Here is a 14,775-nt window from a genome sequence, read left to right on the forward strand (position 1 = left end):
CTTCCCTCTTCTCCCTTCACGTCTTACCTTCTGGCTTCATCTTCTTTTCAGCCCCTGTGCAGATCTCAGTCATTCAGTTTTGTTTAGTTCTTCTCTGATTTCTCTCTAGTGGGGGTGTTACAGTAGGCACGTGGACTGGGAGGGTAGGTGGGAGCCATGCCAGCTAGAAGTCTTGCTCTCTCCTTAATTCTAAAACTAGCTTTATCTGTTTAACTCTTTCATATAGCTTGCACAGCTCTGTGTAGTCTCATCCCAGTTGATTTTCCACTGTGATTGCTTATAATGTTCCATCCTAAAAACGTATATCTCATCCATTCATATGAGACTTCCTTAGGTTCCTTGAAAACGTAGCATTCTCTCTTCCAGGCTCTCCTGTGCAGTGTCTTCTGTGTAGAAATATCTTCACATCTCTTTCTCTCTTCTTATGCTTTATTCAGCTATATACTCTTCAACCTCAGATAGCAGCCCCTCTTTCTCTAACACCCCAGGTGGAGGTTATCCCTCCCTGATAACCCATAGGGCCTATATTTACTCTGCTAAATCACTTATCACCCACTGTCTGACTTATTGTCAACACAGTGACATGTGTTTCAAAGGCACTCCAAATGGGGAACCTTGGTTTGGGGGAATGCCTATGGGTTAGGAACTAGGAGATCTTGCATCATTTGGTACACGCCAGATCTCTAAGATTCAGTTTTCCTCTTTACACAACCTTGTGTGTGTCTATTTCTGCATTATCTGGAGCTACTAACTCCAGGGTGTTGGGGGGGGGTCAGTGGCACAATGTAATATTGAACATATCCCTTTGTGTCTGATTTAATACATGAGAAGCAGTTCAGTGCCGTGGTTATGAGGGTGGCTTCTAGAGCCTAATCGCCTTGATTGAAATCCAGCACTGCTACTTTGGGCAAGTTCCTTGTTTTCCCCACTTGTGAAGTGGAGGTTATAATAGAACCTTCCTAATAAGCTAGTTAAGAAGAAATGAGTCAATGCATATGAATGGGACTTTGATTTGATCATTACTTTGACTGATACTTCCTTTTTCCTATTCACAGACTTCTATAAGGCTTTATTTCTTCCCTTGCAGTTGTATATAATGGCCATATTTCCACGTTAACTTATTTGTCTCAGTTCCTATCCAAAAAAAATCTGAAATATCATCTCCAACAAGAATTAAGAAAATACTTTTCACTCACCTATAATGTCTGTTCATTACAGCACACTTTGTGTAATTCTTTCCCAGGGTTCTGGGAGACTGTACACCGTTGGGCTGGTTATTAGCATCAGCATAATGAATTTCAGAAAGCATGAAGCAGTTTCTTGTTCTCCTATTTCCTCCCCCAAATGAGCTTTTTTTCATGTACATTGGCAATTTTTTTTCAAATAAGTACTCTTTCCTCCATATCCAAGATAACTTTTCAACTTATTATAATGATTTGTTCCATTCTAAGAGATAATTATAAGTAATGTTTTATTTTTAGAGTAATATCCAGTCATTTTCAGAAGCTGGAACTTGTCATAAAATCATTGAAAGATAAGTAATGTTCTTCTGACTACTCCAGGAGAGGGGCTCAATTGATTCCAGCTCTGCTTGAGAAGTGAGTTAAGCATCCAGGTTGCCAGCTTGTATATGGGGTGAGGATAAATATATTGTGAACAGTCTTGAGATTTTGGGTGGGTGGTGGGGGCAGAATGAGAGAGAGAAAATTGAAATGAGAAAAAAGTATTAGAAAATATGATCCCAGCAAAGAGGATATATTTCCACTGTTAAAGGAAGGAAGGGAGTTAATATCCATGGAACATCTGGAACATTCCTGGACCAGTGAACCCAACTTCCGCATGAATGAGAAAAAAGAGGAGACTCCAAGTCATCCAGAAAATCTCTTTCTGAGGGTTTGTGGGGTAAAGATCGTACTTTGTATTTCCAATATGCTTAAGACCCTGAGGCCAGAAGGAACATGGCTCTTCACGGTAAAGGGAAGGCGGCCAGTATGGCTGGTGCACATTGAGTAGGTGGAAGTGTATGATCTGAGATGAGACTGGTGAAATAAGGGCCAGGTCTCAGAAAATCTTCTAAACCACGGTAAGGATTTGGTATTTTTTCCTAAGGGCAGTGGGAAGTCTTTGAAACATTTTAGGCTGAGTAATAGAAATGGTTTATCTTGAGAAGCTCATTCATGCTACAGGGTAGAGAACGGCTTGAGGTCAGCCAGAGATGAATTGATTAGAGACCAGGTAGAAGTCTGTTATCATCAGGCAAGTGAGAACTGTTTTCAGTGGCTTAGTCTGGAAGAGGTGAGTGGCTCATGGCAGATGGAGAGCTCTCCTTCCACGTGAGAGGCATTGTAGGTAAGCTTCTTGGTGGTAGCTTTGCTTGTTTCTTAGCAAGTTGATGTGTTGCTGTTCATGTGAAAGGACGTAGAAAGGAAGGCAACCACATTTTACCCTTTCCCAAGTGTGTATTATGTGTGTATACACCTGGGTGCATGCGTGGATGGGTAAAGTGTATAATTTGCCTTAAGTTTATTCATTAAAACTGGACGCTAGAGGTAGAAATTTCTTTAAGCTTTCCTGTGAGATTGCGAACGAGTTCAAGGATTTACCCATTTGTTTTCCTTTTGAATAAACCCTTTTCTCCTCTTAGAAATTTCGCAACTTAGAACCTTCAGTAAGTGAAATGTAAAGTTAAGATAGACTTTTTTTAATTTTTACCAAATGGTTCATGGCAGTTTGTGAGCAGCACTTGGTGCCAGACGGCTAAGAACTATCAGGCATTTCTTTAGACTTTAATGTTTTCAGAGAACCTTATGATAAGTGACTAATTTAGCTTCACATTTGCCTGGGAAGAAGGGTGAGGGAAAGCTAATAGCCTGCCATCTAAGGCATGTTTATGTAATTCATAGGGCTCCGTGGATTCTTAATAAATATTAAATAGTAGCTTAGCTTGCGCTGTGGTGGGAAGTACTGTGTTTGGGATGGCTTAGGATCAGCAAACCTGTATTTCCCAGAACTTCATATTAGATTTAAGGACTTGTTACTATGATTTTTTTGTGAGTTTGTTTTGAAAATTGAAAACCAGTGTGCTAGACCTGTCACGTATAGTTTTTCTCCTTTCAGTACCCATAGGTATTATTGTACCTCTTTTATGTCATGGGAAACTGAGGCCAGATGAGTAGGTGAATTGCTTAAATTTGAAGAGCAGGGGTTTCGTTCAAAGGTTTGATTGACTCCCTAGTCATTGTTTTGAAGTTAGATCACATCTTTCCTTTCCTGGTTTAGGTAACGAGGCTGTTTCCTTTCCTAGCCAGGTACTTTACTGGCCTGTGATGTGTATCTGTATTGTTTTATAAACTTTCTGTAATCTATTTCTTTTTTCTTTTCTTTTTAAAATTTATTTATTTTATTTTTGGCTCAGTTGGGTCTTCGTTGCAGTGCTTCTCATTGCGGTGGCTTCCCTTGTTGCAGAGCACGGGCTCTAGGTGCATGGGCTCCAGTAGTGGCGCGTGGGCTCAGTAGTTGTGGCTCGCGCGCTCTAGAGCGCAGGCTCAGTAGTTGTGGCGCACGGGCTTAGTTGCTCTGCAACACGTGGGATCTTCCTGGACCAGGGCTTGAACCCGTGTCCCCTGCATTGGCAGGCGATTCTTAACCGCTGCACCACCAGGGAAGTCCCCGTAATCTATTTCTTGATGGGGCCAAATATGTTTCTAAATCTAATTTAATCTTTCTGGTTTCTAATGTGATTTCAATGAAAGCTTATTTCCAATGCAATGGTTTTGCAATTATAGTGGAGCCTCAGCTTATGTGCATTTAATTTACGTAAATTCAACTGTACATGCATGTCAAGTGAAGAGAGAACTATTTAAATAATGCAGAAGATTCTGTCCCCCATTTCATGCAACAAGCACATGCCCCAGAGTAAGAGGCAAGGCTTCATTCTACTTTTTTCTCTGTCTGTTCCAGACTTTCACATCTCTTATAGGGTGAAGACTTGATCTGAGTGATAATCCATTGTTTAAAAATACTTATTTTTCACACTACCAGGCCCCTAAGATGAGTCTTCACTACACTTGTTTAACAAACAAACAACTGTGTGCTGTAAAACTGAAAGAAATATCTTTTTCCTTTGGATTCATCTATTCATTTAACAAACATTTTATTAGAACTTATTATGTACCATCACTCTTCTAGGTACTAGGAATACTATTGGGAATACAGTGACCTACTAAAAAATTCCCTTCCCTCACAGAACTTACAGCTTAGAGGCTTTTGAAATCTGTAATTTCAGCCTCAACATGCTGCCTTTCTAAGATATTTTTAGAATAACATTGGATATGCATGATTTTCACTTGAGGAGCTGATTTGTTAAACCCATTTGAAGACAGTCTGGCAGTTTCTTACTAAATGCACTCTTGCCTTACGATCCTGCCATCCATCGTGCCCCTCCTTGGTATTTGCCCAAAGGAGTTGAAAGCTTAAGTTCGCATGAAAACCTGCACGCAGATGTTTACAGCAGATTTATTCATAACTGCCCAAACTTGGAAGCAACCAAGATGCCCTTTAGTAGGTGACTGGATCAATAAAGTATGGTACATCCAGACAATGTAATATTACTTAGTGCTGAAAAGAAACGAGCTATCAAGCCATAAGAAGACATGGAAAAAACTTAAATGCATATTTCTAAGTGACAGAAGCCAATTTGAAAAGGCTACATACTGTATGAATCCAACTATATGACATTCTGGAAAAGGAAAACTTATGGAAAAAGTAAAAAGATCAGTGGTTGCCAGGGGGTGGTGCGAGGGAGGGATGGATAGATAGAGAACAGAGGATTTCTAGGGCAGGAAACCATTCTGTATGATACTATTATAGTGGATACATTTGTCAAAGTCCATAAAATGTACAACTTCAAGAGTGAACCCTAAGGTACACTCTGGACTTTGGGTGATTTTGATGTGTCAGTGTAGGTTCGTCAGTTGTAACCATTATACCAGTGTGGTGCAGGATGTTGATGGTGGAGGTGGCTGCGCATGTGTGGGGCAGGGCATGTATGGGAACTCTCTATACCTTCTCTTCAATTTTGCTGTCAACCTAAAACTGCTATAATAAAGTCTATATAAAAATAAACTCCTCCTACCCATCTCAAGCTCCCTCACACGAGGCACAACTCCTCCTGTGTCCTATATATTCTTACCAGTTTTCTGATACTAGATAGAAGGCAAGTTGTAGTTTTACCAGGATCATGGAAGTATTTAAGATGCCACATGGTGTGGCTTGGTCTTGAATTCTGGGAACTGAGCATTAGAGACCTGGGTGCTTATTAGCCACCGGACCCCACCCACTTCTGTGTCTCAAGCCACTCTCCTCTCATCTGCAAAATAATATGATTTAATTGGCTGATCCCTATGGCCCTCTCCAATTCTTTTCTTTGTATTCATCTCTAAATATTTCAGTATTCATCGCTAAAAGGTGACATCCTTTTTATCAATAGGACAATACCATTAGTACACTGAAGATATTCATGGTTATTTAGTATTATCAAATATCTAGTCACTTATAAAATTACCGATTTTATTTTTTCTTTGTAAAAAATAGATCCAAATAAAGTTTGTAAATCAAGATCCAAATAAGTTCCATCCTTTAGAATTGACTTGCATGTCTCCTAAGCCTCTTAATCCATGGGTTCCTCATCACTCTCCTCTATTTTCCTTGCACTTTACTTATTGACGACAACCGGGCTGTTTGTCCCGTAGACAGTCCCACAGTCTGGATGTTCTTGATCGTGTCCCTGTGATGTGTATAGCAAAGTTTGTAGTCACCCATATTTCCCATAAGCTAGCAGATCGAATTCAGGTTTTTCTGTTTTTGGCTAGACTACTTCACAAGTGAGACTATGTGCTTCCAGCACGAGGCATGTAAAATTTCTTTCGTTTGTGACCGTAGCAGCCACTGATAATTATTACCGATATCTACTGTTTCATTAGGGCTTACGAACTGTTGGTATTCAAATTTTGTTTTTATTTTTGCTACAAATGGAAATTTCTTTTTATCGGTATTTGATTATAGGTCACAAGGAAAGGCAGGACAAAAGCATGATTTTATTTTATTTGCCATTTTCAAAATATTGATTTGGTTCTCTATTACCCTCCACTTGTGACCCATGGGGTCCTTTTTTTTTTTCTTAGTATCACTATAAACTCATAGGTTTAAGTATATCTGAAGTGTTTTATTCCTTTGCAGTTATTATTCTCATTAATGTTCTAATTTTCCCATCTATAATTGGCATTTATTTTATGAGTGTTGATGAGTTCATAGGCTATTTGCATTTAACTTTCTTTAAATTTCCTATTGATATCCCCTGCCTATTTTTCTAGACAATTAATAGTGTTTTTCTTTTCTCTCTTCGGAAGATCTTTATATATTAGGAATATTAACTCTTTGCTCTTATGAAATGAAAAGATTACCCCTAAGAGAATTACATAAGCAGTGTAAGAATATAAATAACAAACTGGAAAAATCAGACTCTCAAAGGTTCCAGTCAACACTCTGTGATGCTGCACAAGTTACTTTAATACTCTGAGCCATCATCTTCCCCATACGCGATATGGCAATCCTAATAACATTATCTTATTCGTTTATTGGGAGTATTTCATGAGCAAATACAAGCTCAGCACAGTGCTGGCACATACAAGCTCAATAAATAATATCACTGAGACTCTTCTTGTTGATTACCAGTAATGATGGTAATCCGTTCTTTCGTTAATAGGATGGGTGTTGGGCTGTAATTCCCCCTCTCTTATTCGCAAATTATTTGGGTTTACCCAATACATTAGCGTGGGATAAGACCTGGTCATTCCCTAGGCCAGGCTTTCCTTTTGACCACCACAGTGGCAGCAAAGAAATGGAGTAGCTTTGTTTGGAAATCAGCCAGCAAAGAGTGTCATAAATGATTAATTTATGTCCACAGATGGATATGTCTCTGCATTGACTCTATATTGCATTCTTACTCTGTGCCTAAGAGAAATAAACAACACCCACAATGGAGTTCATGTTCTCAACGACTTGGTCCAGTAGGCAAGACATTAAATGTATTGTCACACATATTACTCTTTTTTACTATCCCAAATTCCTTTTAAGGGATGATGATCGAGGTATTATTTTATGTAATAAAATTCATAGCACCATGAATTAATAACGTACATACCTTGTATCAATTCAAATAGAGCATTAGTGTGTTAAAATTACTCCTCACCAAGAACCGTTTGAGGTAGGTATTGCGATTTGTCTTGCAGATGAAGCACTGAGAGGTTAAATAACATGTCCAAAGATACAGATAGTAGGTAGCTGAGCCAGGAAACAAACCTGAGCAGGGATCTGATACAGTATTACCTTTGGAGTTGATTGTATCAAGGCACAACTGTGTCCTGGTTGACAGCCTCCTTGTACACGTTTTTGCTGAGCAGCCTTCCATGGTGTTCACAGTGCTGTAATCCAGTGGATCTAACATGTGTGTGACCAAGAATAGGAGGTCAGGGGCCAGTGTTCTGGGGTTGAGGCAATGCTTTTTAATACTTTTCTTTATTGTATTACTATCTGGAGCTGTACGGAAAGCTGTTACTTAAAATGGCCCCTGGTCATTTTATCATTGATCCATCTAAGCGTGTGGTCCAGTTGTATCTCCAGGCTAACAGATAAGGAGGGTGTGATGAACTCAGCTGTTATCCGGGTTTAAGGCAGCACAGAACTCCCACTGTTTGGATTTGAGGTCATGTGGGGTAGCATGCTGCCACTGTAAATTTTGTTAGTATCTAAGTGGGATGTTGGTCCACAGGCAAGTGTGGAAATTTATGGGTAGTTGTGACCGAACAGGTGAATCATGCAAAGAGTGGATGTATTTAGGGATTTTATATGTATACTTGCTCTTAGACTGGGAGCAAAGATGGCTTCTCTGGCACCAAAGACCTATTTCCTAAAGCAGAGGGAGATCTGTATTTCTAGATATCTGAAAGAGCAAATGTCAGACTTGGAGGGCTAGTGGGCAGGTGCCAGTGGAGAGGGGTGAGGGTAGGCATAATGTCTTCTATGAACACTAACTATTAAGAAGTACATCTTGTGAGCCACTGCTGTTACTACCTACAAACCATCGGTGTTTGACCCACTTTATGAAGTTGGAGATAAATATTTTATTAACTAGCAAAGAAGAATACAGACCAGCAGTTAGCCCCGATGCTAAGAAATTCCCTGAAATTCCATGGTAATGTTTAGTGACTTTTCTTCAGACTACTTTTGGTTTCACCATTCAATTTAAAAGGCTGACCAGGTAAGGAGGTGAGGTGCTAATGCACTGGTAAGAGATCAGGTATCTAAAAGTCACTCGATGTGTTCTATACTCCTTAAAACCCAGGACACAGATTTTATTTTGCTATTCCCTAGCAGTTTTATTGTTTGGTGTCCAAACTACGGATGAATAGCAGGCAAGGTCTTCAATACGTAGCCAGCAGGGGGTGATTACAGTTACAGGGGAGCACCTAGATCCCCTAAGTGTATTACGTTGCATGGGCCCGACACTGTTTCAGTAATGTCAACTCGTAGAAAATATAATTAATATTTTACAAATTGATTTGGTCCCCTATCTCTGCTGCTCAGGAAGCAACTGTTCCAGTATGTGGTGGGGCCTCCTCTGACTTTGGAAGAAACGTGCCCTCTCCTGTACGTGTGCCTTTGCTGTCCTCGGCAGAGACTGAGCTGGGCCAGTTTTCACAGTTACATTCTTAGGAGACTGCATTCTTCCTTTGGGGTTCAAAATGGGGCATTTCCAAGTGTCAGAACTAGGTTTAATTGGAAAGAAAATCTAGGAAAGAATCGACTGTGATTGTCAGCATGCTTGGGGAATACCACTAAGCATCAGGGTTTGTTCTGAATTTGAATCCTGTCCCTTTCTAGTTGAGTGATTTCAAGCGAATTGCTTAATCCAAATGCCAACTTCCTTATATGCAAATGGAAGTCAGGGACATATTGCAAAGCATTGCTGGCAACGAGAATGCCGTGTGTGGATATGTGAGGCGCAGCCTTGGATGTGTGTGTGGTGTATGTGTAATCACAGTTCTCTCGGAAAGGTAAGTCTCTACAGCACTGCTTCTCTGATTTCCAGCAGGACCCAACCCTGCTGGTGTAGGTAGATTTAAATTCATAATTCATCCCTTCTCCGGCACCCTTCCGCTCTGAAGTCTTAATCAAGATCCATTTTAGAGTTGTCAGTACCCTTATGTCCCCCTCCTGCTTTCCCTGGCCCTGCCCTCTCTGGTTGCCTGCCTCTCTTGGAGTGTGTTTGGGTGCATTTGTGGATCGGTGCCCATGTGTATTCTGTACTCAAATTAGTCATTTTTAATGCACGCCCAACCATTAGGTGTGGTTCCCACTCTGCCACCGGAACAGCTACTAATTGATACCTCTTGAAAAATGAGATATTCCCTGAAGCGTTCAAGGCTGCCCGACAGGCAAACATGCCACCTGCCTCTATGATTCGCGTTCTAACCACGCAGACATTGGTGATTTAAGCATGTTGTTCTATCTTGACGTTTTTCCCTTTGACCATATTTCCAGTATATATACTTTCTCAGTTTATTTTTGCCATATAACAGCATTAATTTCATCACAGTTTCCAAAGATTTCAAAAAAGCTAATTTCTGAAGCTGTGTCGTCTGAGCTCAGTGTCCTGTATACCCTACCACCCACGTAGCATCTCGTTAATGAATTGTGTACTTGTGGATTTGGTGAACAGTTTTTTTTTTTTTTTTTTTTTTTTTGCGGTACGTGGGCCTCTCACTGCTGTGGCCTCTCCCGTTGCGGAGCACAGGCTCCGGACGCACAGGCTCAGCGGCCATGGCTCACGGGCCCAGCCGCTCCGCGGCATGTGGGATCTTCCCGGACTGGGACACGAACCCACGTCCCCTGCATCGGCAGGCAGACTCTCAACCACTGCACCACCAGGGAAGCCCTTGGTGAACAATTTTTGTTTCTTTGTTGAAGGAGGTAAATAAACCAGGATCAATTCAGAAGAGGGGTGTGTTGGGCGAGGAATGGGGAGCAAACTAAGGAAATGACATTGTCTCCTAAGAAAACCAAGAATTATAGAATTCTCTCTCTATATCAAGCAGAAATTAGGCTCCTTAAATCAGTACACTCTATCACTATGTCGGTGAATCATCAACTTTGTAGAGGGTTGCCATGTCTTACCACATCTGGGCAGAAGTTAGGAAATTGCAAAAGACAAAGAAAAGCTGCCGGAGTGAAAACTTTACAAGGGTAGCAGTAAAGTCTTTAATATTCCCTACCAAATCTCCAGTCCTTAACAAAACGATGGCAAATATTGTGCACTCAGTAAATATTTGTTAGTAAATGCATTTCCGAGCAAGCACTTCAATGACTTAGAATGGAATGTAAGTAACTTTTCCCTGCAGCATCTTAACTTTTTATTAGGTTGTGGTATAATGAAATCTGAAAGGTAGGTGACATTTTTATGTTGTTACCACCCAAACATAGACAGTTTCTTAGTATCAGGAAGAAAGTAAGTTGCATTTGGATAGACTGGAGACTTGAATTCTCAAAGCAGTCAGCACAATTTCTTTAATAACTCCATAAATCATTGTGCTGAATTATAGCATTGTTTGCTTTCATAGTTGTGTTTCTTGGCTTTGGAATGCAGAAATAATTGTAGACTGGGGCTGGACGATTATCAGCCCATTATCATACTAGGGCCAAGATGATCGTCAAAGTACTAGGCATCAGCAAGAGGACAAGAAGCGAACCAGAAAACTTGAGTTTCTCATGTTACAAAATTCTGTCATCTGCCCCCAGACTGTGAGGGCAGTTGGAACAATGATATCCACCTGAGCCTGAGGATAGTCCAGAGAAAGCTGCCCAAAGTCACATCCGGGGCCACAAAAGCAACCTCATGTGATCAAGGCAGGAAAGACTCAAACTCTGAGGGGCAGTGAGATAACAGGTAGATAAAATCATGAAATGTTCAGTATGTAAACCTGCAACCATAAAAATAAAACATTAAGAGCAGCAACCTTTTATTGAGTACTTATGTCATACGCAGTAATGAATGATTTATCTATGTTACCCTGTTTCATTTTCATAAACATTCTAAGGGGATGGGTATTTCTATCATTTCACTTTTACATAAAAATATGATCCTTAGAGAGATTGAATTTCTTAGTCAGGGTTTCATTCTGGTGGAACCAGGAGATGAGTTTTCTGATTAGCCCAAAGCCTCGTTCTTAAATGCTATACTCTATATTTCCTGACCAATCTTAGACTATGCAGAATAAGGGAGCCTTTTATTAATCAAAAAGGAAAATAATCATTTTTTAAAGTTGGAAAATCTCTGTACGCCATGTATTTTTGCCCAGTGAGCAACGGACTCCTAGGGAGGTAAAGGGATCACCCTAAAAGCACAAGGTGAATTGGTGACCAGTTAAACTCAGATCCAAAGTCCTTTGATTCCTGCCCCACACCTTTTCCCTAAACACAGATCTTCACATTTCTTTGTCTAACCTTGGATTCCTGTCCTCATATTTCCTCAAATAAGGCAGGGACTTAGATTTTAGGGAGGGACAAGAGATAAAGTCTTGGAGGAAAGGGCAGGGGAGACTGAGAAAGACAGGGAGAAAGTTACAGTGAAATTGCAGTGTTCGGATGTAAGCAGCTTCATCCCAGTGCATGCAGCATGTACTCTTCAGCTGTTTCTAGAAATAATTTGGGGCATTTCATCTGCTTAATCCACAAATACCTGTAATAATACATGTCAGACTCTACTGAATCTATTTCTGACACCAGCACCAGAAGTCATTAGCATAGTCACAGTTACATAGCATCAAGTCCACTGGAGACAGAATGCTTTCGGTTCAGATTTAGCTGGAGCCAGTGTTCATCTGAGTGACCTTGACAAGGTTTACTTAACCTTCCTGTTTGTTCATTCATTCATTCAAAAATATATAGTGAGCTCCTTCTTTGTGCCATGCTGTGGGGGAAGTGCTGGAAGATATAAAAGGATACTAGAGATTAAATTCCCTGCCAATATAGAGCTTATGTTTTACTGGGGAAGGCAGGTAGTAAATAAGTATAAACCATGTAGTATATCAGAAAGTCTTTTGCAAGTTTTAAACAGAGAAGAGGGAATGAGGAGATGCGGTCAGGTTTTAGAGTTTTATTTTGTTTTGTTTTTTTAGGAGTTTTATTAATTAATTAATTTTTGCTGTGTTGGGTCGTCGTTTCTGTGCGAGGGCTTTCTCCAGTTGTGGCAAGCGGGGCCACTCTTTATCGCGGTACGCGGGCCTCTCACTATCGTGGCCTCTCTTGTTGCGGAGCACAGGTTCCAGACGCGCAGGCTCAGTAGTTGTGGCTCACGGACCCAGTTGCTCCGCGGCATGTGGGATCCTCCCAGACCAGGGCTTGAACCCGTGTCCCCTGCATTAGCAGGCATATTCTCAACCACTGCGCCACCAGGGAAGCCCTAGAGTTTTAAATAGGGTGATTACAAGAGGCCTCACTGAAAAGGTACCATTGAAACAAAGATGTGAAATAGTGAGGCGAAAAAGAACACTCCAGGTGAAGGGAACTATGAAAGCCTAAGTCTCAAGCAGAGTTACAGGAAGGTTGGAGGAAGCGAATGGAGACCAGCATGGCTGGAGATGAATAACTGGGATAAGTGGGAGAAAGACAGTGATAACAGTGATGACTTTTTGTGATGACTTGACTCTTAGTGCGGTGGAAGGTTTTGAGCAGGGGAGTGTCAGTCACTCTCTTACTCAAGGGTCCATTTGAGAGTGACAGCCGTGGTTTGAGCACACCTGCTATGCAGCCCCGTAGGTCCATAATGCTGCCTTGGATCAGGGTGGCGATGTAAAGGAGGTGGCAAGGGTGATCAGCTGCTGGATTTGTTCTGAAGATAAAGCCACGGGAATTTGCTGATGTCGTGGAGGACATGGGGTGTGTATGAGAGAGGAGTCAAGGTTGACTGGAAGGGTTTGGGGCTGACAAACGGGTGAATGATATTGCCACTGACTGAGAAGAGTGTGGACCTTTCTTGTCTTCAGAAGGGTGACAGAATTATGACTTCAGTTTGGGCATACGATATCTGACATATCTATTCTAAGTAGAGTTTTTGGACAGTCCGTCGATAGGGGAATCTGGAGTTCAAGGAAGTATCTGGGCCTGGAGACACATTTCACAGTTGTGAATGTATAACAGTACCTTAAGCCACAGAACTGGAAGATGCCCCCTGGTGGCCGAGTGTGCTTCGACAGGAGGCCCAGGGTTGAGTCACAGGATGCTCTTCTGTTGCAAATTGGGAGACTGAGCAGATCTAGCTAACAGACATAGCCAACAGGGACTGGCCCTCTTAATAACAGGCAAGTTCGGTATCTCAGAAGCCAAGGATTTCAAGATGAAGAAGTGATGTATTTTCCCCTTGTCTCATTTTCATATCGACCACAGGGTTAAGTAACTTGCTTGTGTTTACTAAGATTTGCTTACTTCACTGGTTGAAATATGCCACAGGTAATGAATCACCACTGGAAAATGACGTTTCCTCTCTGATCGTTAGCTTCCCTATATGTTAAATGAGGAAATTTGGCTAGTCTTGTCTTCAGAAAACTTCCAGCCTTGATATACTATGACCTTTTCTGATCTTGTATGATTCTGTATGATCAAGACTGAATCCATTCCAGTACTATGCATTTTATGTCAGTCAGAATACAATGTGTCTTTTGTTTAATTTCCTCAAAGCAAATGATCTGGAATCTAATATCACTGTTGTATGTTTGTTGTTGTTATTGTTTTGAATATCTTCTTTCACTTGTGATTTTGTAGATCTGGAAGAAACCTCCGTCCTCAGGGGCTTAGAGAAGGCTATCCTGTAACTCACGTGGAGGTGAAGAAAACCATCCCTTTGGTGGTGGCCTGAGCAGATTATCTGAACCCCAATGTTGCTCTGAACTTTGTGTTCAAGACTCGAGAAGATTAGGACTGCTAAGGTATGGACTTGTGACTTTATCTTTTTGGAAGGCAAATACATTTTGCCTTCTGTTCTCCTCATCTACTCTTTTCTTTTTCTCTTTCCGTTTTCCCTTTCTCCTTTTAAGCAAAGATCTGCTCTTTTGTTACCAGCTTGTTGGATGTGGTGAGATGGATAAAAATACAATGGAAGAAACTGAGGGCTGCACTGTCGCAGTAATAGAGACACCTCAGTATGCCACCTCAGTCATAGAGGTGACCAGAGGAGAGTCAGTCTAAGGATGAGGAGACATTTGTGCAGGTGTCTCTGATAGAAAGAAAAGAGAAATTGAGGTTGTGCCTATGTGATAAGACTCCAGGTCGAGAGATAAGTAAAGAAGTGGTGCGTGTAATACACTGTATATTTCCATTTTCTACATCCACAGGAAACTTTTGGCAAAACCTTGTATTATATCTTAAGGTTTTTGGGGGGGTTGTCTTTATATATCTTTTGGATACATACCTAGGCTGGGATTAGACTCTTCTAAGTTGAGTCAAGAGGTCCCATTTGTTTTCTGGTTACAGTGATAATCATTCTGTATGTGTGTAGTGTATATATGTACACACATACTTACATGCATATGTATTATTTGTGTGTATATATATACACACACACACACAATTTGTTGAGTGGTGTATATGTGTGTGTATACATGTATATACACATCATATATATGTTACGTAGGTCATATATATATGATATGTAGATCATATATA

General features: G+C 40.8%; 1 protein-coding gene across 1 annotated transcript in view; it reads left to right on the forward strand.

Annotated features, from left to right (window-relative positions):
• The first annotated feature begins 13,921 nt into the window (after positions 1–13,921).
• Positions 13,922–14,775, forward strand: part of SGCD (sarcoglycan delta) — a 618,034-nt gene continuing 617,180 nt past the window's right edge. Inside the window, exon 1 of the mRNA XM_060295488.1 lies at positions 13,922–14,039. The gene's annotated coding sequence lies outside the window, so the exon portion shown is untranslated. The remainder of the gene's footprint in view (positions 14,040–14,775) is intronic.

This window comes from Globicephala melas, chromosome 3 (assembly GCF_963455315.2).
Source record: "Globicephala melas chromosome 3, mGloMel1.2, whole genome shotgun sequence".
NCBI lineage: Eukaryota > Metazoa > Chordata > Mammalia > Artiodactyla > Delphinidae > Globicephala > Globicephala melas.